Source organism: Dicentrarchus labrax, unplaced genomic scaffold (assembly GCF_905237075.1).
Source record: "Dicentrarchus labrax unplaced genomic scaffold, dlabrax2021, whole genome shotgun sequence".
In the NCBI taxonomy this organism is placed as follows: Eukaryota; Metazoa; Chordata; class Actinopteri; family Moronidae; genus Dicentrarchus; species Dicentrarchus labrax.
In genome coordinates, this window is record NW_026136720.1 from 12,300,436 (window position 1) to 12,325,343 (window position 24,908).

The 24,908-nt window shown below is 38.7% G+C and overlaps 1 long non-coding RNA gene across 1 annotated transcript in view; it reads left to right on the plus strand.

The window, feature by feature from the left end:
- Window positions 1-24,908, plus strand: part of LOC127353566 (uncharacterized) — a 101,630-nt gene that overhangs the window by 13,787 nt on the left and 62,935 nt on the right. Inside the window, exon 3 of the long non-coding RNA XR_007881315.1 lies at window positions 3,477-3,571. This is a non-coding gene — a long non-coding RNA (uncharacterized LOC127353566). The remainder of the gene's footprint in view (window positions 1-3,476; window positions 3,572-24,908) is intronic.

Genomic DNA, 24,908 nt, shown 5'->3' on the forward strand with positions numbered 1-24,908 from the left:
GTAAGTAGTAAGTAGTCTGTGCTCTCGGTTTGTGTTCGTTTACAAGATATTGTATCTGGTGAGGCCGGAGGAGACAGAAGGGATTTTCGTTTATCTAAACTGAGGGTTTAAGGGTTGAGGGTGTTGTACGATATATAGATTGTAAAGCCTCTCGAGGCAAATTTGTGATATTGGGCTATAAAAGTCAGCCACTGACCATAAAACACTTGCTGGTTTGAGCCAAACCTCAAAATAACCACATTCACACAAAGAGTTACTCACAATGTGTGTCCAGTTGGTCAATATAGGGATTCTGTGCTTTATAGGTAACATTTCTTGTGCTGTTCCACATATACAGTAAATAATTCCTAATGCATCCCTTGCTTATTGTGATTTATTGAGCAGTTTGTCTCAAACATTTGGTCAATGGACAAACTCGAAAGGGTTTTTGTTTTTTCCCCACAATGGATAATGCTGTTTTGAGTTTTACAGGAAATGTATGTAAACCTGATCACACAGTCGCCATCATCTTCTCTTTCTGTCATCAGCGTAGTTCCTAACTGAGAGTCTAAACAACAACCTCATTCGTTAAACTGTCTGTGTGAAATTGTGAATCTTTCAAGAAAAGGTGAGTCTGTCTCTAGGGAAACAATTTATGTGTTACTGTAGGCTTGGGAGCTATGTATATTCATTATGACATTTTCAGATGTAGCTATGAAATAAGTGAATTTGTTTTTTCTGACGTGGGACATGAGTTTACTGTTGCTAGGCAACTAACAACAAAAATGGATGTCTGTTTTCTTTTCTTTTGTACATTTCAGCATAATGCTTTGTGATGAGAAAAAAGCAATTTAAGTTAATAATTGTACATCACTACTCGTGAAATCTGACCTGTCAAAAAAAATTCTCCTCAAAGTTATAAACACAGCAGTGGTCAGCTTTGCTCAGGTAGAGTTAACAAGGTTCAGGCTAAATCAATACTAGGAGTCGGAATATGTGAAGTACTGTAGCTTGTCTGTAAAGTAACACAGGCTCAGGTTAGAATGGGCATCATTACTCTCATCAGATATCCTGAGGTTTATCAATGTGAGATGTGTCCATAGTTTGTCATTATTACCATAACTGGATTGCATGTATGCGGCTGAGAACAATAAATACACAATGCCATTTTGATGTCATTAAGATTATATGGGGGGGAATTTTGAAATCTTCATCCAAGTACTATTAAATTTGAGCTAAACTGCCTGACTGAAATATCTCTTAGTAAGTTGTATGCCATTGTCTGCCAAATTTTATTTAAAAAGTACACATGTAGTGTTGTAATATTTTAATATTGGACGGTTATTAAATGCCAACATTCAACATCTGAAGGGTCAGTTTGAGTCTGATGCAATGAGTATACACTATATTGCGTCTTTTAAAAAAAAAAACAATTCAAATATGAACAAAAGTTTCTCCTTACCTGTAAATCAAAACGCAGAACCTGCTATGACTGCCAAATTCATTCAGAGGTCCATTGAGTCACCAGTACAAAAATCTATAACGTGAAAAGTCTCTAATCTTATCTGATGTTAAAAAATGTAAAGCAAAGTTTGGTTAAAACATTAAACCATTAAAACTGAAGAACATCTGTATAATTTTATGTGACTTCATGTGTGTCTGTGTGACTCTTGAGTGTTTTTAAATAAGAACTCTGAAATCTTGCCCCTCTTCTGGCAAGCTTATGGGATAGCTGTTCTACGTGTGGAAAAGTAAACAGTCAATGATAGAAGATGAAAGGAGTATATGTAGGTTGGATTTTTACCTCAACCTTATTTGACAATGAATGATGAGCTTTGCAGAAGTCTTTACTTAAACTGTCCCTCAGTGGTGCTCTGTAGATCCCCCCCCGCATCTGGGAAACTAGATCACTTCTGGGGCCAGCAGCCTAAAGTCTCCAGTCCAAAGAAAGGCTTGTCTTGTTCCTTCCAGATCTCTGATGTCGTCCTCTACTGAGAACATATACGTATGTGATCTTCTGCAGCTGGAAGAGAGGCCCATATGCATTTTACATCATCCTTGGTTATTTTTGGGGTCGTTGAGAAGCAGGCTTTACTGGACCATTCACAATCTGACATCACACTGAAGTCTGGTTGAGACTGGATTTTATTTTTCTCATGCTCCTGTCCATTGACAGCCATATCCTCTAAACACATCATGTCTTTTTTATATTTGTATATCATACTGTATGACTAAACTTAGATGTCTGCACTTAATGTTTTAACCTGATGTCAAAACTTGGTTTGGTGTACTGCCAACGTGTGTGGTTCAATACATAACGAAACAATCACGACTTTTATAGCTAAGTAATTTTACAAATTTCTAAATGGTTTTCCTAGTTTACATACTGTAATTCAACAGTAACTTTGTGAGGCGTCCAAAGGTTAGAATGTGTTGGAATATTTACAGTAATGACAACAGTGGTTCTGTGTAATGAGCTGTACTTTCATTGTACTCAACAAATTGACTAAAGCATCAAGTCAGATGTAAAAAGGATTTCTCATACTTCAAATTTGAGCCGTGGTGAACCTAGTGAAATCATACTGCTTTCCATTTATTATAAATGTTTGGAAATGAATCTTGTTGGAGAGTAGAAAGAAAGTAGATTATGTTCTAATCCTACTGGCTGCCATCTTGCTGTAGTCTTCATGTGAAGTTTTGTTCATTTTCCCATTTCTCAACTTCAGGATGAACACACAAAACAAACAAACCTGAAAGCCTACCCCAACAACTTATCCCTTTCATTGGCAGCTGATACACGAACAAGAGGTTGTCTTGGCTGAAAAAAGCAACTGCTGAGGCGTTGCTGGACCTCCAGACCTTTGTGACCAATGGCGTGTCATCCCTCACTTTGTCATGTTTAACTAAAACCAATCCCCATTTAAAGCAGCATCCATCAGTGTTAGTTGAGAACAATGACAGATTGCCTTTCTGCAGCACTCAAAGCATCTGGATCCTTTCTCTACTCCCCCTCTTTTATTTATGGTAAACAGCTTGAATAACAGCTGGGCAATGGGAATTTACAAGTTAATCAATTGTTTGTTAGGAGCCACAGCGATGCCCCATACCCAACCATCTGCAAGTTAATGTTCATTTACCATGCTAATTTTCCCATAGGCAACAGCATATCTATTGATTTCTTCTTGAGAGATTTATCCACACGTAGCATTATGAAACGCTTAATATAGAAAATGACACCTACATTGAAAATGTGTTTTATTAAGTCTGTGAGGAATAACTTGTTAGGCTTTCGGCGTAACTGAATTCAGCTGGTGCTGATAAACTTGGTCGCACGGTGCCAAAACAACAACAAAACTATGAGAGCTGTAACATTCTCCCAGAGGGATGTCCTAGAAGTCATATTAAGTTTCACACTGATGGTGCGTCTAGGTAAGCACTGTTTATCCTGGACACTGTGTTTCCTGTTAGAGTGAAGTTGTCTTTGTCTCTCCTCCCAGGTATTTGTGCCTGTGGCAGGGTCTTGGTCTTTTGTTCTCCTCCTGCTCCTCCTCTGCATCACAAGACGACCCGCATGCACACGAGCTTCAGACAGGTCAGTCACAAGTATCCCTCAACACACAGTCAGCAGTCCACATGATTGGCTCTCGCACAATGTCAGCACATTCCCACATTCTATCATCAGAGACAGCTGGCAAAAGAAAGCTGATTTTATTTGTGTTTGAAGTTAAGACTTAGATATGTTTTATGCTTCTGTTCTTTAAAATGTTTAAATATTTAAAAAAAAAGAGATAACACAAACACAAGAACATGAACATGAGCAAAAAAAAAGTATTACTTCCCTTCGCTCGTGACCCACCCACCCCCAGAAATAAGAAATATTATTTAATGATAAGGCAGAAATTAATCATAGCAACACAATGGAGCAGAAGAATCTCTGAGAACATGTAGAAATTGGGAAACATTTTTCTATTACATCTACTTTATTTGGCCATGCTATCTTGGCAGCCTTGAACCAGTGTTAGGAGAGGGCACCATTTACAACTATGCTGTGAGCACTGGTATTCACCTTTTCCTATTTCCCGGTTGCAGCACAGAAACCACACGCTACTTTATTTATAATACAACCAACCTCAGTGTGTAACTCTTGCCCCGTACTCTTGCTCGCATCACACAGTGAGGTCACTTCCCTCTGCACCTCCACCACTGCTCTTGCATTCCAACATGGCTCTAGGACAGCAGCCCAGCAAAGCTCTATACTCCTCAAATCACAAAGAGGCCCAGATCAGAGCCGAGCTGGACGTGAGCCAGGATCCAGGCCTTCACAGCCCAGGCAGCTGGGGGCAGCCTATAATAAGTGGGAGACAATGAGAACTAGCACACCTCCCACGCTTTGCATGTGGATGTCGATCCAGAATTGAAATTAAATGGTTTCATAGGTTTTCCATAGGCCACTGTAATTATGAAAATATGAATGTGAAAACCACTGGTGGGTTTAGAGTGTGTGTATATATACATTAAGGCTGTATGTTTAACATAACAGACCTCAAATTAAGAGAATATGTATTATTCAGTGCAAAGCTGTAAAGAGCAAAGATTTATATAGTACATGTGAAGGCATAAAAAGAGGCTTACTGGAGCTTTTGATTTTGCTGAAACTTGCAAAACTATTTATTCTCTCATGTCACTGCTTATGAATTCCAAGGCCAACTTACTTTTTTATGTGTTACCTATACTATATAAAATCCATATTTAACTGCACCAGACTGAGTTTACTGTAAAAACTGGGCAACTGAACAGTTTTTCATTTTCCAGCAGTCATCAAAAACATGTATGTACAATTTTTCTTTTCACATGGGAAACTAGACATATTAAAGGCCTTCTGTTTTAATGAATAATAATGAACAGTTCACTGTGATGTAGAAGGCGGTGGTGCTTTAATGGTCCCTTGTAGCCTCTTAAGCCTCTGGTGATAAATCTCACACAGCCTCACTCGTATAACTAAAACCCAAACCTCATTCAACTTCACATCCATCAGTATTTGGCTGAAAGCGATGACAAAGCACTTTCAATTACACCAGTAACTGACTCTGGAAACAGTTCATAGCAGGGTCCAGGCTTGAAGACTAAGGGAAAAATACAAGGGGGGGAGGGCAGAGTGGCTGGTAGGGCATCCGTTTGACTCGCTCCCAAATAATAAAAAGGGTGGTGTGACTCGGTGACACAAGGGATGCCGCCAGCATCACGAACCCAAGGACAATTCACCTATTTTGTGTGCTGTCACCCCTGTAGTCTGATTTATGGTTGGGACATCCTTCCTATGACCCGTTCGTCCATCAGCTTGCCGCTATAAGGATACTCTGGTGATTAGAGGCTGAAGTATCAAAGCGTCCTCAGTCAGGGCCCTTGTCTAGTACCGGAGGGCCTTGCGCTACTGAATGGGGAGTGTGGCAGTAGGGAGGGAGAGTGTTGCGGCAGCAGAAGAGTGCCATTCTTAACCCTGAGCACCAGAGGATAGAAGAGCTTTTTGAGAATCCATCAACTGTAAATGCTTCATTCTATAATGTTGCTGTTTTCTTTTCCATTTTTCATCCCAATTTCTAATTATATTATGTGGAGTGTGTGCTCTCTAAAAGTTAACATGGCAGTGTTTAATTGGAGTGATTTTACTCATAATTGCATGATCCTCTCTACCACTTTTGGCTTCCACTTTGTTTGAATAAGCAGGCTAATTTCGGCATCTATCCTCAAAATTAATCAGTATAGCATACTTAATATTGAAGTTCAAAAATGAAATAATTGGGAAAAATGTAAATCTGCTTTGAATAATGGGAGCCTTAACCATCAACAAAAACAGCAAACCCCTACAATGACGGCACCAGTCCGGGAAACATCTAATGCAACAGTAGATAAGTGATGATCATTTTTCTCTCTTTTAAAACGCCTTTATCACATAAATAAAAACAGAGTCTGATCCTCCAGAGTGGCTGATCTTTTAAAGCAGCTCTGACTCCAACCCCCCTGATGAAAGGCCCACACTAACATCAGGAGTCCAGAGCCTTTACTCTCTAACTTCAGGCAATTATGACACAGAGGAGATCTTTGCCTTCTGCACTCAAAAAAGAAGAAGAAAAAGGCATCCCTTTTTTCCAAGCTTAGTTGTAAAAATAAGCTTGCTCTACTCAATTGTAGTCACCCTATGCCCTTTGCAATAGCAGCAAGGATGTATCGGAACAAGCCATGGGGCAAAACAAATCACTTGTGATTTACAGAATTATAAAGATTTTAATAGCTGCAATGTTTTTCTCTCAGATTGGTCTTTATTTCCAGGAGTCAAAGTTTCCTGGGTGCCCCAGGCTTTTTAAAGGCAGTAATTGGCCAACAGAGAGACTTAGGATCTCCCTGAGTGATTGAGTGTATTTGTTGCTATGAACTTGAGGGTATCACTCTAAAGATCACAAGTCCAGGTTGTGAGAGCCTGCAACTTATCAGGCACAATTCAGTTCGCAGCCGTGGAAGTAAGACCACTTTTCCATACAGTTTTGTTTTAAGTTTTAACCTTTCTGTGGAACATGAATTTTTTTTTTGCTGATTAGTTATGTTTCCAAATAATTCAGCATAAACTAAGGGGCTTTGGGTTTGTGAACTAAAGACAGCCTAGAATTAATACAGAATAATTGTTATGATGGAGGGCATGACTGTTATTCTGGCATGTGAGAAAAAGTGGTACACAAAGTTCATCTTTATTTTTTGAAGTGAAAATATTTCTTTGTTTTTACCTGGCAATGAATCAGCACACCACTTTTTTTAACCATAGAGCTTGTTGTTTTTTAGAAAGTCGGGCAGTAAACGGTTCAGAAATATCCGCATAATTAGCTCCCTTTATGCAATATAAACTACTACTACTGTAGTCTGCATTGTGCTGACAATTTATGAAAAATATTAATTTGAAATATATATCAATAGTAAATACTGTGTGTGTGTGTGTGTGTGTGTGTGTGTGTGTGTGTGTGTTATATTAATTAATGGGTCAAATGTATTTCTGGTAAATCTTTAGATATAGCTCAAAATTTTACTTTGCACATCTGCAGAACAACTCTCATAACGTTGAAAGCATGTGCTAAGTGTTAGAAAAACAAGCCTGGCAGTAGCTAAGCTATATTAAGGAAATCCACCAGGGAGGCATAATCGAGTTTGACTCTCTACCGGTGGTCTCCTTGTTAGTGTTGTGAGTGTCAGAACTGACAGTGCAGGTAGCTCAAATGCCACTTAAGGTTTTAGCTTCAGTGGCTTTTGGAAAGAAATGACCATGACCTGTGTAGCTTGAGCCCACATCCCACACCCTTTCTGCCTGACAGCTGCTCAATGGCAAGTGTCTGCCAGCATGCCGAGGGGAACGCTGCCAAGCAGCCGGAGATAGAGATGATTACCACATCCCTCTCTCCCTCTCAGCCTGCTCGCTGAAAACTGATACCTACTAACAAACTGCTGTCAACATGTTAGCGAGGCAGAGAGAGTGAGAGCAATAGTATGTGCTGAGAGAGAAAAAAAATGGAGAAAAAGAGATGTGTGGGAGAGTCAACGTGAGGAGTCCAAACAAGTTAGGATTAATGACATTGAGACAAGTTTCTTTTCGCCGTTTTCAGAGCTAATAGTAGTGTGGGAGACTTGAAGAATGCAATCAACGCTATAACAACAGCCTGGTTAGGCAAGAGCTCACCTACAGAGTGATGATCAAATGATGAATGTCAGACAATGTAGTCACAAGGTCAGTAGCTTTCGGGCTACTGTAGCTCATCCTGCAAAATTATGTACATCCATGTGCAGTCATGAATGCGACTGTAAGAGAAAGGATTTCTTAAGTAGAAGTTTTACTTTTTTTGCTGTTACAATTATAATTGTCAAGAGTTTCTATTTTTTATGGTGTTATGCAGCTATGCAAATTGCTTTAGACCTTTACTCCAGTCACTTAAAACTTAGGTTTTCCTGCTGAGTAAAGAATAAATGCAGTTCTTCCAGAGAAGAGTTATAAATGTCATTGTTTTTGAATAAATCCCCCACTGTGCCACTCTAAAGTGAAATAAAGGAAAAATCACAGCTGACATATATTTTTCTAATTGTTGTGGAGGGGGGACAGGAAGCAGCATGGAGTAGCTTGAATTATTGGTAATTAGAATATCGCTGTGCTTAATTACAAAAGATTTTGATTGTCTGATTTTCAGCAGAAGGCCTATTTTTGTTACTATCTTAATACACATTTGTTTTTGAAGATTGGGAATGACAATTATGATAATGTGCATCCCAGCATGAACATTTTTTTTTGTCAGACAAGAAAACAGGACCTGTTTAGTAGACGTAATGCATATGTAGATTCTTTGAAAAATGCAAATTAAAGACATTGTAACAATCTTTTTTGTAATTTGAAAATGAAGCTATTTTGTTCTAAGATTATTTTCAGGGCACTGCAGCTTTATTTGAGAGTAGTGTGACATGATACACATTGAGGATTTAAAAAAAACAAAAGAACGCTTTTTCTAGTGTGTCATCTAAATCACCCATTGTTCAGTTCTGTTCCTTAATCACCCTGCCAGACTGTGGGTTAAAAAATACTCAGTCAGGTATTCATTTTCCTAGCTTGAGGTTATAGCTAAAAGTTTTCTGCTAATATGAGAATTGTTAATTACTTTTAAAAAAGGCAAAACTTTACTATCCAGAGCATCATTCAGCTTGATTCTAAGACTGGGCTCTGCAGTGGTTGTTGATTTATATCTTATTTGTGTATTTCAGTTATTAATGCCACAAATAATAATAATAATAAATAAATAAATAAATCAGGGACAAAATAAAACAGTACACAGTAATTCACTCTGGAACTTTGTTGAGCAACAAGATGAGTATTTCTCTAAAAAATCAATTTTCGAGAAGAGACAATGGAAACAAACCTAAGTGCTAGTTTGAACCAACCCCATAAGGCTTCCAGGGAAACCACCAAGCCTAAGAAGCACTTTATTAGCCAGCAGGGGGGGGTCAGGAGGACCAGCCCTGTCATTGATTGAGGTTGGAGGATGCATCCACAGCTGCACTTTCTCTAAATTTCTAAGAGTAAATATGCACCTTTGAAGTGGGGGGTGCCTAGGAGCACTCCTCTGCACAGATTGTGTGGGTTTCTGTGGGGAGCTGTAGTTACGGGAAAGATCAATGGACAGGGCATTAGGGGGAAGAGTACACTACACTGTCCAGCCCTCCAGCCTACAGAACAACTCAGCAGCTCCTAGATGGCCAGTATTATTGAGCTCAAGGCAGTTTAATTCTCTATGCTGTTTTCTCAGACTGATAAATTCCAACCTTTCCGGCTGCAAAATGTATTGGAGAAAAAGATGAAATGTACTGTGAACTTTTATATACAACTAGAGTTTGGTTCATATTGTTCTGCTACCACTCTTTTTCTTGACACACATCAACTTATGTTCTAGTCGGGATCTTGAGGAAAATCTGTACAGGTTTAGAGAATGAATACATTTTAAAATGGCCCCTGGTTGAGCACTGTGTAACTCTACTATAGCATTGTCATTCTTGTAAGGTAATCTGGTTCATATTTGTATACTTTTATCTGGTGATAATCATATAGGTCTCCTAATTCAACAATTTCAAGATAACCATGCTCCCTGTAAATTTTTAAGCTTTTTAGAAATTAATCAAATTATATTTTTGACTGGAATACTCCAGTCTGCATAATTACTGACTGGAAAACTCCTTTGTCCACTTTGTGAAAGCATGGAAAAACCCATATCCTGCTCATTGTGGGGCTGGATATGTGTACTTGTGGCAGACTTTAAGTGCATTATACTTGTGCTGAACACACAGCTTCCATATTGTGGTTTGTAAAGTCTATGGAAAAGCCTTTTGGGGTAGCCACACTTCCAGAGGAGGCTAATCTGCTCATGGTGGGTACAGAGTGATAAGTGAGCATAGATATTTAAGCCCTTTCTCTTTTACTTCTGCTTTGTAATAGCTCAAATTCAGTGTCCATTAGATTGACACATAAAGTAAATACAACAGTCAATAAACTTTTAAATTGTTCAAAAATAATAGAAATTATATACGTAATGCATCATTTTATTGTCAGTTAATTTTAATTAATTAGTTTAGTTCATTTGGTACAGTAAATGCTCTGTTGTCCCCGAGACGAGAACGAGAAGACAACATGTATCATCTCCGCAGAGTGTCAGAGTGTAGTGTCTCTGCGCTCCCAGGTGTCATCAGGGTTTGGCTCCACCAGGCTCGGAGATGCAGCCAGAGAGAGTTAGCATTTACAACCCCTGTCACACTCCACAAAACACTGTGTCACTCAAGCACAGCCTGTGTGGCAGCTCTGGCATTAATGGAGACGTTGACATCTTCCGACAGAGTGTTTATCTAATACTAATGCTAAGCAACCAGAGCCAGTCGCCCCCACATGGAGCCATCGAACTCCGCCGCAAACCTCGGTGTCTGGCAATCACACTAGTTTCCCTATTCATCCTTCAAGACTTATAGAATTCATAACAATGGCTTTGCTGCTGCTCCATGTCATTTTTCTTTTTTATCATTCAGACAGATATTTCTTACAACCTTCAGCCCAAATGCTTCACAGGTGCTCGAGACAAAGTTGAGTAAATTTCTGACATATTGGAGGAAGCATCACCTGTGTATACTGGCATGAATCTTCGGCTGAAGGTGTTTACATATTTCTGCTGCAATGTTATTCTCTGACATTTTTTCTTGCAGATTCGCTTCACAGCCCCCCTCACACAAACACACAGACTGCTCCTTAGAAGGGGAGATTCAAGCTTGTGCTGAGGGAATATACGTAGAATCAGCATTAATATCTAAACCATATAAACACTTTTTTAAGACTTTATGAAAATACCTTTAAATAATATATTTTTTCTTCATTCATACTCTGTAAATCATGTACATAAATATTATTTTATAATACTATATATTGTAAATTCTGTTAAAAAATAAGTTGTCAATAAAACATAACACCAAACTGTAGCTGTTTTGAAACATACTGTGCATTATACAATGCACAAAAGGCCGCAAAAATTCCTATATATTACTATATGTATCAGAGACTGATGATGGGTTCATGAAGTGTATGGAGCTATCTTTAGAGGATTGATTTCCCATACTGCCACGCAGTTGGCTGCATTTCTATTCCATGCCTGTGGCTCTGTGACCCCTGGTTCTCCTTTGATGTGGCAGGCAGAAGCACAAACCAGGATGAGGCAGAGAGGGAGAAGGCTGAGGGATAGCAAAAGGTGAAACAGTCTACAATGGGAGGGGGGTAGAGATTTTTCTTGTGGTGCAGGTTTCTAGGAGGGATGAGAGGACGGGATGAGGGAGTGTAAAAAGACTGGTATGAGTTTGCAGGGAGCAGCGCGAACCAATGAAGCCATCATCTGACAGATCTGTGAGAGTTTGCACTGAGGGCGGGTTGGTGGTGGGTGGGCAGAAAGGATGCTGGGCTGAGGGAAAGGGATCGGGTGATGGTGGGGGGTTGGGAGAGGGCATGACGGTGGCGCGAGCTGATAGAGACGTCAGCGCCGCTTCAGTAATCTCACGACGGCTGGCCGCAGCGAGGGGCCATCGAGGGGCCCACGAGAGCAGAGGCATGATAGAGCAGACCACCCCGACAACACTAGCAGGGGGCCAGGCAGTATGGACAAATCAAAGCAGGAAGAAGTAATTTTTGAGAAATTACAGAAATCTCCATGGAAATTAGCATGAAACACTTTCTAATCTCTTGCTTTTCACCATGGACGATAGGGGTCAGTGCTTCAAGTTCTCCAGCCCTTGCTTTCTCTTTCTCTCTCGCCCCATCCCTAATTTCATTATTCCCTCTTGATTTTTTTTTTCTCCCTCCTGCTTTTTATGTATACTCATTTTACAGCCTGACACTCCGAAATTGCCCCTCCCTCCGCTCATATTCTTCAACCATTCATTTGCTTGAACCCTTTTCATTGACCACAATTAAACGTTTAGATTTCAAAGGCAAATCAAGGGAGAGCCAAGCCATGCCCTCGGAGTGACACAGGATCAAGCTGTTGGGTGCTTTGGAGCCTCAGATGGGGTGAATCCCCCAAGATTTGTCCTCTGCACCCTTCCTTTCGTTCTTGTGGTGTCTGTCAGAGCTCAGAACACTGTTCAAATGAATGGGAGGAGTGAGGCACCACTAGTTGTGACCATGTGGTTATTGGTAATCAACAGCATTTATAGCAATACAATGACACCCTGAGCCATAATTCGTCTCACTATTGCTTGCTATTTCAACAATACGGGACAAAACATACCTTAAGAAACTGTTTGTGGGATGGTATTGTAGATTTGAATACCAGAATTTTAAATTGCTATGCAGTTTGGGTCTTTTCATACTTTTGTTTAAATAGTTTGGGTTTTGATTTGCATTGAGCCTTTGCATTATAAATTAGATCAATGAGGAGTTTTCACGCTGCCAACTTTTTATGGAGTATAACAGTTACCTATTTTCATGTTTTAATACATGAAAAACTCAATTACACTGAGTTTGGATATAAATATTACATGGATATAATATAAAGGATTTTTGTTATTATCAAGACAAAAATATATTGTTATATATTATGATGGTTATATATACAAAATATCTTACAGGAAAAAAATTGTTTTTTTTATTTTGCATCCATGGCAACACAGAGAGTGTTGTCCTCTTTCATGATTGTGGTCATATCATCAAACATTGTACTAAACAGAGCGGCTCATGTACTTTCATAGAAAATGAGACTTTGTTATTGTGCTACATGTATATTGTTCCTCTTTACTTGTTCTTTTCAAGGCCGGACAGAATATTAAACTTATTTGGGTAAAATAAAAATAGGAACATGCCAAAAAAAAAAAAAAACCCAAGCCTGAATAGTGTAACATAACACACTCTACCTTAAATCCAGATAATAAATACTTGAAATTGTGCCATTTGTCAAATTCAGTATAAAAGAGTTATGTTTTCAGATTAATTATTAGATAGAATTATACATTTTCAAATGTTTTACCATCCCACTGCCCCACTATTGGGAAACAGCAAAGAGAATGAGTTGCCAGAAAATTCAATCGAGGCATATCCAAAAGAGACCAGGGTCTCTTGAAGCCTCAGTACAAACAAGAGCCAATGAAAAAAAAATTAAATTGGGTCATCTTTCTGATCTGTTGTACTACAATATAGAAAAATAATTGCATTCAGTCACCACAGTAACAATTTAGCTGAAGTTAACTTAGCTGGTTTTGTAATTTTTATCAAGGATTTGAAGTTTTTTATACAGTTTTTCTTTAAATTCATTGAGACATGTTCATATTCAGAAAATGTAATTCTGGTTCTCTTGTCATTGTCATCCTGAAATGTTGCTGAATGATTTTTTTGAACTTACAATGTCAAATCACTTCCACAAATCTCTGCCTTATTAAATAAAGATGCACACAAATTCTCTAATGGTACAGTAGACGAGATAGAAATAATGGGCATTAGGTCTGTCTAAAATAGTGGCATTTGATTAGCATTACATTGTATGCTGATTCATGGGGAATAGCTATAGAGTAACGGTGGTAGGGACTTAATTAGAGTGCTTGCAGACTTGGCACATTGCAGTGACAAGCAGTAGAAATGTGTGTAAGATATAGAAACCTTTCTAACCTCTAGTTAAACCTTCTCTTCCGTTCTAACAGTTTGCCCTCTAATTAAGCTCCAGAGTTGGATTGTCTAGTTTTTCACATGCCGTTTTGCTAATTGCTACCATAGAAAATGACAGTATTGTGCAAAATCATAATCTATGGTATTGTCTAACATACGTCAAAAGAGAAGAAGTCTCAGAAATGATCAACTATAATAAATATATGGATAAGTTGCACAATTTGCGAATGCACACTAAAGGTTAGGAACTTGTAAAACTCACAATAGATATTGTCTTTTAAAATTAGGATTGATAACAATTATTTGTAGATAACATACAAATCGCTTCTATTTTTTATGATATTAAAATATTTCCTGAAGTCTAATCCGTTATATTTTTTTTATTTTTTATTTTTTTTTATGGTTAGATCTACAAGCCATGGTGTAAATTTAATATAGTCTAATTTCTCTGATGCTATGGTTAATATGTTCTGAAGGAATATAACAAGGATATACACAAATATAAAGCTTGAGACCTCATTTAACCCAGATGGTACAAATATTTGGCAGGGCCTGAGTATACCTGCTCCTAGTTGCGGTTCTGCCAGTAATAGATAGATGGCACTGCATCCAAGGTAGAGCAAAGGGCCAGAGGCTTCTCCCTACCATCTTTCAGGGTCCTACTCTCATTATCCACCCGAAAATTAACCTGTCAATTTATCAATCAACACCATCTTGAGTTTTCTGCCTCCTGTTTGGCGACTAGCATTGCAACGACGCTGACGCACAGATAACCAGGAGGTATGTGTTTGTTAGTGTAGTGAATGAGTGCATTATCACTTAAATGACTGCTATGAATCACAATTGCTGCCAGTTGGTTGATAAGAGGTAAATACACAAGCAATTTGATTTTAAAGTATTTATCTGTTTATGTATTCTTTTATGTGTCAAGAAAATAAGGTCAGGGCCAGGCAGACAGTATTTTGGCTTTGTTGCACACAGTTTTCCTTGTAAGTTGCATACAGTGTAGGGCAAGGTTGTTTTGTCAAGGCTAAATTCTCCAATATACCACTATTGCCAAAACACTGAAAAGACGATGTTTAGATTAAATAACAAGCTTGCATTTAATGTAGGAATTGTAATTATACACAGTTTGTTGTAGTGTAATGCGTTCATACCCAGAAGAAAGACTTGAAGTAATACAAAGAAATACAAAATTAAAATCTAAACAGAATAAAATCCATAAAAATTATGACATCATTAAAAGTGTGGAAATAATAATGATAATAATAGCTTCCACAAAAATATTATACATTTAGTGAATAATGTAACTATTAACAGAATCGATACAAGCAGTGTCTTCATAATTATGGCTACTTTGATCTTTCTTTTATTATTTATAAAACAGCACTGTTAAATCTTTTAAATATTCTGAATGTTCAATACAAATTTTGTCAGCAATTTACAAAAACAAATAAAAAATAATAATAATGCAGAATTGCAAGTGTAAATATCAATATTACAGTTTAAAAGTGTTTCAATGACATTGCACACATTGCCTAATTCTTCTCTATTGACTTTGGAGTTAATGTTACATCTGCTCTTAGAAATCTCTAAAAGAGAGGCGGGTTGAAATATGTGTTTGCATGCTCAGCATGCTACAGAGTTCTAATAAGCACTGGGACATGTCTTTATCTCTAAATGGGTTATAATGTGATAAGCTAAACTAGACCCTCAAAAATCCCTACCAAGTGCAACCGCGGGTGGGGGACCTCAATTGCTTCAGTTCATTCTTCTTTTTTCCTGGTATTCTCTTCTTCTCTGTTCAGGTTATTAGCCGCTACATAACTGGATCGCCAGAAAATGGACGAACGTGAACAGAACCAGATAGGGATTGTGAATAGCGGGAGGGACTTTTCTTTTTCCAATTGTTGTTGTTTGCAAATGGCCTCATTGTGTAGAGGTGTTGGAGAGGAGGGGGCGCTAGTGAGGAGAAATGGCGGAGAGTATTTTAAAATGTTGACAAAAAGACGAGAGAAAAAGGAACACAACATCTGGTAATTTGTTTCAGCAAGCTTAGCCTAATGATGTAAGCAGATTACTTTCCAACGGAGTAGGAAAGGGGCATAGCTTTTTTTTTCCTTTTTGTGCCCCTTATGAGTCTTTCCCATTAAAAAAATTGAGCCAGGATACACTGCCATATACACATTTAGTTAATGATGGTGACTCTATGCATGCTCTTCCATGCAATTTGATGATTCACAGACCCAAGAAGTGGATTTTGATCAGATCAGAACATTTCTTGGCACACAATAGGGGTTTGGGGATGGTTTTGCAGGCTATTTTAACACCATAAAAGGGGAAACCTCCCTGACTATCTGAGGTGGGATGTAAGCCACTCGATGCTGTGGGTGCCCCTGGCCCGACTTGCTCCCTCTCCTCAGAGAGCAGAGATCAGTGGTATGCCCAGATTGAAAGGGAGGGCAGGAACCTGGCGTGATGAAGGACACTGGCTCCCTGTCAATGTGTGGAGGAGACTGGAGGATGAAACACACTATTAAGACCAATTTAGAGTGTTGCTCTAAATTTCAGCAGGACTGATCGATCCTGACAGGAGGGCATCGTACCGCCTGCCAGATCACTTAAACCACTGCCCCTTGTCTCACGTTGCTTAATGTCATGTCATTGGCTATCATTCCCAGTCGAACAGTGAGCTGCTGGATTTCGTTCCAATTACTACTTGTAGGATTACCTTTTATTTTTACACATCAGTAATCAATGAGGATTTTGATAATAATGTCATAATGCCATCTCAGTATTGCATTCTGTTCTTTTTTTCTCTAGTCTTAATCCAAAGTGAAATCCTCTGAGACTAGCTGTCCCGTTGGTTTATTGATTTTTTTTCCCTTGCTCTGTGAACATTGGACAGAAACTTGAGAACCGAGGTACAGAAAAGAGACTATACCTTACTCAAGGGTTTAACCATCAGACAGGTAGTTTACATTATAATAACAACAACAGATAATAATACCATTTATTTTTGGAACATAACACTTTTTGTACATAAATGCTGCTCAAAGTGCTTCAGAGAATAAAACAAGACAGATATCCCAAAATCTGACAAAATAATGAAATAAAAATGCTAAACCAATTTAACAAACTGTCTCAGTAACAAAGGAGGACTAAACTCTGTCAAGATTAATGATAAAACAAATTAGATAACATAAATAAACCAAGTCAGATAAGAATAAATAACCCTAGAAAATAACTTTATTTCTCAGTATTAATTCCTGTACCAGTTTTAATGTATTATGTTATGCACATATTTAAGGAAAGGTGTCCTGCTGTATATAAATAGATTGTGTATGTTGTGGTATGCAGAGTCCTAGCATACGCTGTGTATTATTATTGCAGTGCTTCTATCTGCCGGTGCTGACATTTTATATGCCATCTATTTATTAGTTGGGATGTTCATTGAGGCAGCTCAGGTTAAGTATCTTGCTCAGTGTCTGACTGGAGATATTGAACCTGCAGCCCTCTTGTACCAAGTTCAGTTCCCTAACCACAACCAGTTTGCCCCTTTGAAGGATGAGGTCTCAGCAAGAGTGGTGCTATGTATACCACACAGACAGTGATCTATTCTGTGTCTGATATCATGTTGCTCCATGTCACTGACTGATGTTACCTGCATCCCCCCGTGATGATTAGATCCATGACTGCGCCTACAGTTCCCTTATAAAATCAGTTCCTTTCTTTTAACCCACAAGACGCCAAGTACTCTATCAGAGAGAAAAGAGCAAGCAAGTGAATGAGTGAGGGAGAAGAAATAAGTGAAGTTATTTTAAAGGATGATATTGCTTCATTGTGTGCTGTCATTCCATCCTTGACAAATGTTCCTCATCTAGGTTGGTGACATGCTCCACTGTATAAATGGATTATGGGCTAGAATATAAGTTATGTAATTCACAATGCTTTGAGACATCAGCACATTTATATGTAATGAAACATAATGTAATAAAAATAATGGAGGCAGCGTATAAGATTTTTCCACCATTATAAGCATCCTTGCTCTGCTTCATTGCAACCTTCCACCTGCGCCATGACAACATGAAGAGTTTTGAAAATAAGAGCTGCCTTTAGCTGCAAAATTCTTAGCATGCCATCAAGGGTCCGCACACTTGATACTCTTGAAAACATCTTAAAAACATTTTTAATTATTATTCCTGACCTTCCTCAGGATAGTTTTGATGAGTAGTCTTTGCAAAAAAAAAGCGTGGTCGACATGTATTACTACAGTTTTTCTCCAAGATTATTTAGCAACATTATATTATTTCTAACACTACAGTACGAATGTTGCATTTTCAGCTTTTAAATTTAGGATAAAATCTGTAATTGGGCAATTAATCCAGAATGAGATAGTTGTGAGAAAAAGAAAATAATTTTAGAATATAAACTAAACTTTAATCAATTAAAACACATTAAAAAGTATTAATTCAATTCATTTTTTTGTACAAATATTCAGATACTAAGCCTTAAATTTGATTTTGTCCATGATGAGGGAAGTAAACTACTAGCCCATTGTACCTTCTAATGATTTGTCTTGTGCGTATCTTCAGGGGCTGTCTGTGCCACCAGCTGAGGCGTTAATACAAATATAGCAGATCATTTGTGAACTAACCTGTTTTTAAGTGGCTTTCTCCAAAAGTGTGACAGGCAGGTGGGGAAACATGGCAGAAGTAATTAGGTATTTGCTGTTATTGAACCATCCTGAGAATTCAGATTTTTCAGGTAACACAACTTTTAAATCAGCAGATTATGTTTATTTATTTATAATCCATCTATCCATCAGTCCGTCTATCACAATTGTCATAAAATCAAGACCACAAGTAATTCTACAAAAAGAACATCTCGTTAAATAATCTCATTAGCTTTAGCTCTTTTCTTTTAAAAAAGAAATAGTAGGGCAATTGATAAAGTCTAAGCTCCACCTTCGCCGCCTCTCCATTTTGTAATCACAGGCAGTTTGGCAGCACAACGTAATTAGTTTGCACGCCAGATTTCCCATGAGTCCCAACCCAGCTCAAAGCCAATCCCTTCCTCATCAGCAGCCCAGAGACTAAACACCTACTTTATCTGGTTCCCCCAAGGCTGTCCATCCATGGGGAGTCAGGGTGCCCTCAAAAACATTGCCAATGAGGGCTCCAATGCCTCAGGCTGATATGGGTGAAACTTCGGATGGCAGATGGCACAGGGAAGGGAAAAGACCATATCTTTAAGGTAGAACTGCCAAACAAAAGTGGAACATCATATCCTAGAGCCTTTCGTCCCTGGGCTGAGATTAAAGCATGAAATATATGTTTAGAAGAGCCACAAATGTCTTCATTTCAAAAACTGTAAGTGATCAAAGTGTCTGATGTGTGGAGGCATGCTGCAGGGTATTTTTTTTCACGGGTTGACAATAACCAAGGAAATGTTTCACAGCTTGTTCAAATGTCATCATTGATAAACAGGACTGCCGAAGTTTAGTCTCATTTATTACGACAGCTATCTGTTGTAGACTAAGGTAGTGCTATGCTGTATGTGCTCTGCTTTATATTATATGTACATCAGTATAACAGCATGGTCTCTACGTCAATATAATAAATTGAGTACTGTATTTGAAAGGCATGTCCTTTTTCTCTGTCTTGTCCAGTTCACTCTTTTCATTGCAAGTATTTGTAGATGTGTATACATCTGAATTACCTCTGCCAGTCAACAGCAAGAAGTGATCGGGCAGTTTTTAATACCACTAGGCCCATCTGGGAGAAGGACCCTTTTCATTCGACATACTTGGCTGCTTGTCGCCTCACCATAATGGGCACGTTGAACGAGCTCTGAAGCAATAGCCAATTAAATGCCCTGAAGGGGATGCCTCGAGGCCCTGCATGAAAGGCTTCAGGTGTGAAATGCTTGTTTTTCAAGAGTGCTGCAAATGTTGGCTGCTTTCAAGTTTGCTATTGCCCTGCTGGCTTCCCCTTCCAGCCCACCCCAACAGCCCTTCTCATGTGGAGGAGGGTAGAGGGTAGAGGTGATGGGCAAGAGAAGACCACTTAAGTACAATTTTCTATTCAGTGTTCCAAACCTGTGCACTCATGTTTTTCACCGCTGCCTCATAACAGCGAACAGAGTTTCAGATGATGCAGACAATAGCTTTGCAGCGCACAATGGAGAGAAGAGGAGAAGCTGAAGGGCAGCCAGGGGGAAATATGGATGAGACAGAAAGTCTGTGCGTGAATCCAAACCAGAGGCTGTGGTGGTTGGGTGATGGCGGGGTTGGCTGGGAGGGGGCTTAAAAGGAGATGGATTGTTTGCTAATTGTGGTCATTTCTGACCAGAACGTGACAGGTTCAATGGCTACTTTAATGCGTTATTGAATACAACAGAAACTTGAAATGCAATTGTGCGAGAAGCTTCTGTTTTAGAAATTTGTTTTCAGCCCCTCCACGGGAGGGAAGAATGTTTATTCATAGTTCAAGTGTAAGAATAGTCTGCCTTGTGCAATAAATGGTTGTTAGCACCAGCATTTATATATGAAGTGTTATATCCAGCCTGGATTTAAGTATTTATCCAAACTGCTATATTTCTGCTTTCAGTTCTTAAAACATAGAAGTTGAGAAATGGTCTTAGATCATTCAGGAGTAACATTAAAAGATGCCTGTGGGGACAAAGAGGGAATAAATCCAGGGTATATTAATCTTATTAGGATCATACATCACCATGGTGTCAGGTGAGGAGACAAATGAACGGGCGCCTGTTTATCTGAGCTAAGCTATGTGGTTTACCTAGCCATCGCTCAGGGCACATATTGCCACTAATAAATTGGTTAAGTCTGAGCAGAGTGATTGTAATGAAGTTAAGGGACTGGCTTGTCTGAGCTCTCGCCACTATAGCCAGCAATTCTCGCATCCCCCTTTTTATCTGTCCAGATTGGGAGAGCCCCTTTCGATAAGATGAAGAGAGGAGAAATCAAAATAAATGGAGTCCATTAAAAGCAGCAATGCATCAACTGCTTGATAAAGTGATTAATAAACAAGCTAGGATTGTGATTGATTAAAGCATTTAATCAAACTGTTAAAAAGCCCAATTGGCAATGGAGCATAAATGCCCTGCATTGTTTAAATGTATAAAACGCTACATAACCATTGTTTTTTCTCTCTACAATTACAAACCTATGCTGATCTGAAACATTTAAAATCATGTGTTTTATGTAAAAAGGCAGTGCTCTCACATTTTAACATAATTAATCATAAGAGTGCCCTGATATGTAGACATTTTGGCTCTCTCAAATCTTGGCACATTTTTTCCCCCATTCAAACAAAAGAGCAGTGATTGACTTAAGTGGTAACATGGACTCATTAAAGATGTTTTAAATATGCCCGGATACACTTGCATTAGACTTCCAAACACTTAGTAATCAATGACTAAAATCACTTGCAAATTCTAAGGTGGTGGATGAGTGGGCAGTGACAGGCTGGTAACAACGTCTGTGAGACTTAAATGTCATTCAAATTCACTAATGCAAAGGGAAATACATAGAGCAGATTGACACGTCAAGCTCGGTAAAGTTCAACCTTGATGTATAGCACATTAAGATAGGAAATTACAGATGTTGTAATTATCAGCAATGAGTGACCTCATGTGCTAAAGGATGGTGGGTTAAAGTACTTGTACTTTGCTTTTAAGATGTGTAGCACAAGAAAAGATTGGCATGCATCTGCAAATGGCATGCTTTTATTGAAATGAATGTGGCAAATTGGGAGAAAGTAATGTTAAGGATAATTTCCATAGTCAGAAGAAATTCACCTTCATGAGGTGCAGAGATGGGAAGAGGTTGCCTTTATTCTGCTAGTTATTTTAATAGTTGGAATATAATCAGTTCACATTTACTACATACATTCACACAAATGCACTGTTTCTGACCAAAGTATGCATTATACTTTTAAAATGGAAAAACACAAATAAACTGAACTATTACAATTTGCTTATTTATAGACCTCAAACCACCATGTACTATGCCTCATCAATGAGGCTTGTCTAAGCTTGTTCATAAATGGCCTACAACTATAACAACAATGTGAAAGAAGTAAAATACCGGAGTTGCCAACTGGAGTCTGTAGCAAGAGTGTATTGTAGGGCACAGCATAGAGCCTAAATAACAGGTGGAAATCATGCAGACACAATTTCATGGGTTTGAATTATTGACAGTATATATGATAGACAGAGATTCGGGGTCTATAAAGTGAAGCCAATGCGCCAAGTGTCTTAAAACCTGCATTCCATGTAAAGGCCAGACAGTTGGATCTAAGTTTCAGAACACAGCATTAACTTTGGTCAGACTAGGCATTGCTGATCAAATAGAAAGCAAGATTCTGCTACTGCGTTATCCATTTCTTACCTAAATCGTTTCAGAAACATATTTTAGTGAACTGTTGTTGTAATACGAGATTGTGCATGACTAGGCGAGCCGCCATTGTTTCCTGCTATGGAAGACTCGAAATTGCGCAGCCAATGAGAACAGCTCAACTCGCACTCAACTGTCATGGTGACAGCCAAAACGCCAAACTCAAGGCTTTAAAACGGCAATCCCCAAACCAGTGGGTGACGTCATGATAGGTTCACACTTGTTTTAAATCCAGTTCACAACATTTTCCACTTCTCATTGACTCTCTTTTTTCTGTCAGTGTAAAAAAATGAAACGTAAGACAGTACTAGCATTGGTAGTAAAGAACATTTATTTAGTACTGTACTTATAATTCACTACATTTCAGAGGGAAATACTGTACTTTAATTTGACTTTTTACTGCTACATTTATATCACAGCTGTACTTACCAGTTATTTTCTGGTGTATAAATATGATGTGTTGCTTCACAAAAAACTACCCTACTGTAATATAAAGAATATAAAATTAGCTCTATGTCAACCAGATACAGAATTAAAATAGTGCTACAGGTTAATGCATCAAGGAGAATAATGCTTAATATTTCAGAAAAGAAAAAAAAAGTTTTTTTAAGTACATTAAACAACACTTAACATTTTGAATGCAAAACTTTTACCGTGTGGTATTGCTACTTAAGAAAATGATCTGAATACTTGTTCCACCACTGGGTACCTCAAATTGTCTCTTTCTGTATTGTACTATACCAAGCCAACAATTTCACTGAAAAGATGCAGCAAGTGCCAGCTCTGCCAGTGGGCCTTTTGGAAGTCTACTGACTGCTACAGTTAGGCCACTATTGTTGAACTAGCATTCCCATATCTGTGTTAACTTGAAGCATTTCTTTAAAAAAAAACACACAACACAAATACCAGACCCACAATGAACCCACAATGCAATGTTTTGTGCAAATGATTGCATGTTTATTTATCCTTTATCTTGGAACGGCAAGATACTGTACAATAATAAGACTTAAATTTGTGTTTTTAGAGTAATAATCATTTGACACTTACCAGATACAGTGCATGCTATTTCATCTGAAGTCTCCTACACATGAATAGAAGTCAAATGAATGACACATGAATGACTTGTTAATTATGCAAATGGAAGGAACCTGGTAAGTTGCGGGAACTCTGTCATCTAAAAGGGTATGGTGAGTGTGATAATGTAGCGGCTTGGCATGGCTCTCTTGATGTAATGACAGGTCAATTTGACTGGCTTTATGCTTTGCACCCTGGTTCTTTTCTCTGGCTCTGGTGTGGCTGCCCAGCCGCCTCCCCCAGCCCCCTTTCCCGTGTCCCTTGGACTTTGATTTCTCCTTTGTTCCATTGGCTCCTCTACTGACACTTCCCAAGAATAAGAGATGCCACACAACCATGACCCTTTCACACCACACTGATGACCTCTGTCTCTTCCATGCACGACCTCTCACCTAGAAGCTGACAGCTTGATTAATTGAAGAATGTTATGATTTATGAGTATCTTCTCAGCATGATTAACAAGGCAACAGGTGGCTCAACCAAACAGCTAGCAAGAACATTTCTTAGAGAAGAGAAAACAATGGAGGATTATATTTAGAAACCATGTTTTGTCCAACAGTGACTGTCAATTTGGTTAAGCCATATATCATTTTGACTTTTTTGTCCAGTTAGGATTTCTTCACAGAAAGGTTTCTTTTGTGTCAAACTTCTTAGCCTAGTCAGACACACAGGAATATTTCACATCCCAACAATGTGGTTGAGTAAAAGGCTTATGTAGTGTTCTGATTATCAACTCAGCAACAAGTTTTTCTTTGGCCTGTAAAGAGTGAAAGCCTGAAAACCCAGCAAAAGAAAGCAGGTTGGTTTTTATTTCTTAAATACAAAGACATTTTTGTCAAGTCGAGGTCTACACTGTATGTATGAATGTCTCTTACTACATGTGATTACTGATGGCAGTGTGTTAATGCTTGACTCTGCACAGCAACGAGTGTCATTTAGAGAGCAGCATGTAAGAGGAAACGGTGTCAGTCGTGACACAGGGCCACGTCCAATTGTCTACCCAAAGCTGTGCGAGTTAACTCACCTGACAGCTTCTTAGATAAGTCTGTCTTGTAGTCGAGACACTTAACTGCGTAATGGAAGTTGGTGGTCCAACTCAGGTGACAAGGGGATGGGGTGTTGAAGAGGTCATATGAGACCTTCTCATCAACTAAGTCAGTCACAGAGAAGGACTATGGTGTGGGATAGCAGTCTCTTGACACAGTGTCACTGGCAGACTGTCCAGCTGAGAGAAAGCGCATGGTAAGATGTGGCCTTTTCTTTTGACATGGATTTGTTCTGACCTTAGCTTCAGGCTGTGACAACTGATGGATGATTGATGGTGCTGTTTCAGCAGTGTCAGTGGAAAAGCCAGGCACCTCGGAGAAAGCGTTTCTCTGACCCACAGTGACCTGGCTCTAACTTGTGTTGGACAACAAAAGATAGTCAACTACAGTTTGTGCCTGTCATCCTTCCCTTTTGTGGTTATTGTCCAAAAGTTTTCCTCATTAGCAATATCAATGCAAACTGAAACAGCAACTTTTATACATTTCCAAATTCAGTTTATTTTTTGCAGTTCATGACTGTTGTTTTAAAATGCTGCTTGTTGCTATTCAGCTCACTATTATAGTAAGACTCAGATCAGTTTTATACCTGCAATGCTAGAAAAATGCCTGCACCATGTGAAGTTGCAGTGCCTGAAAGGCACTGGATAAAGACATGTTGGGCTGTTGTGTTTACAAAGAATTGCCATCAATG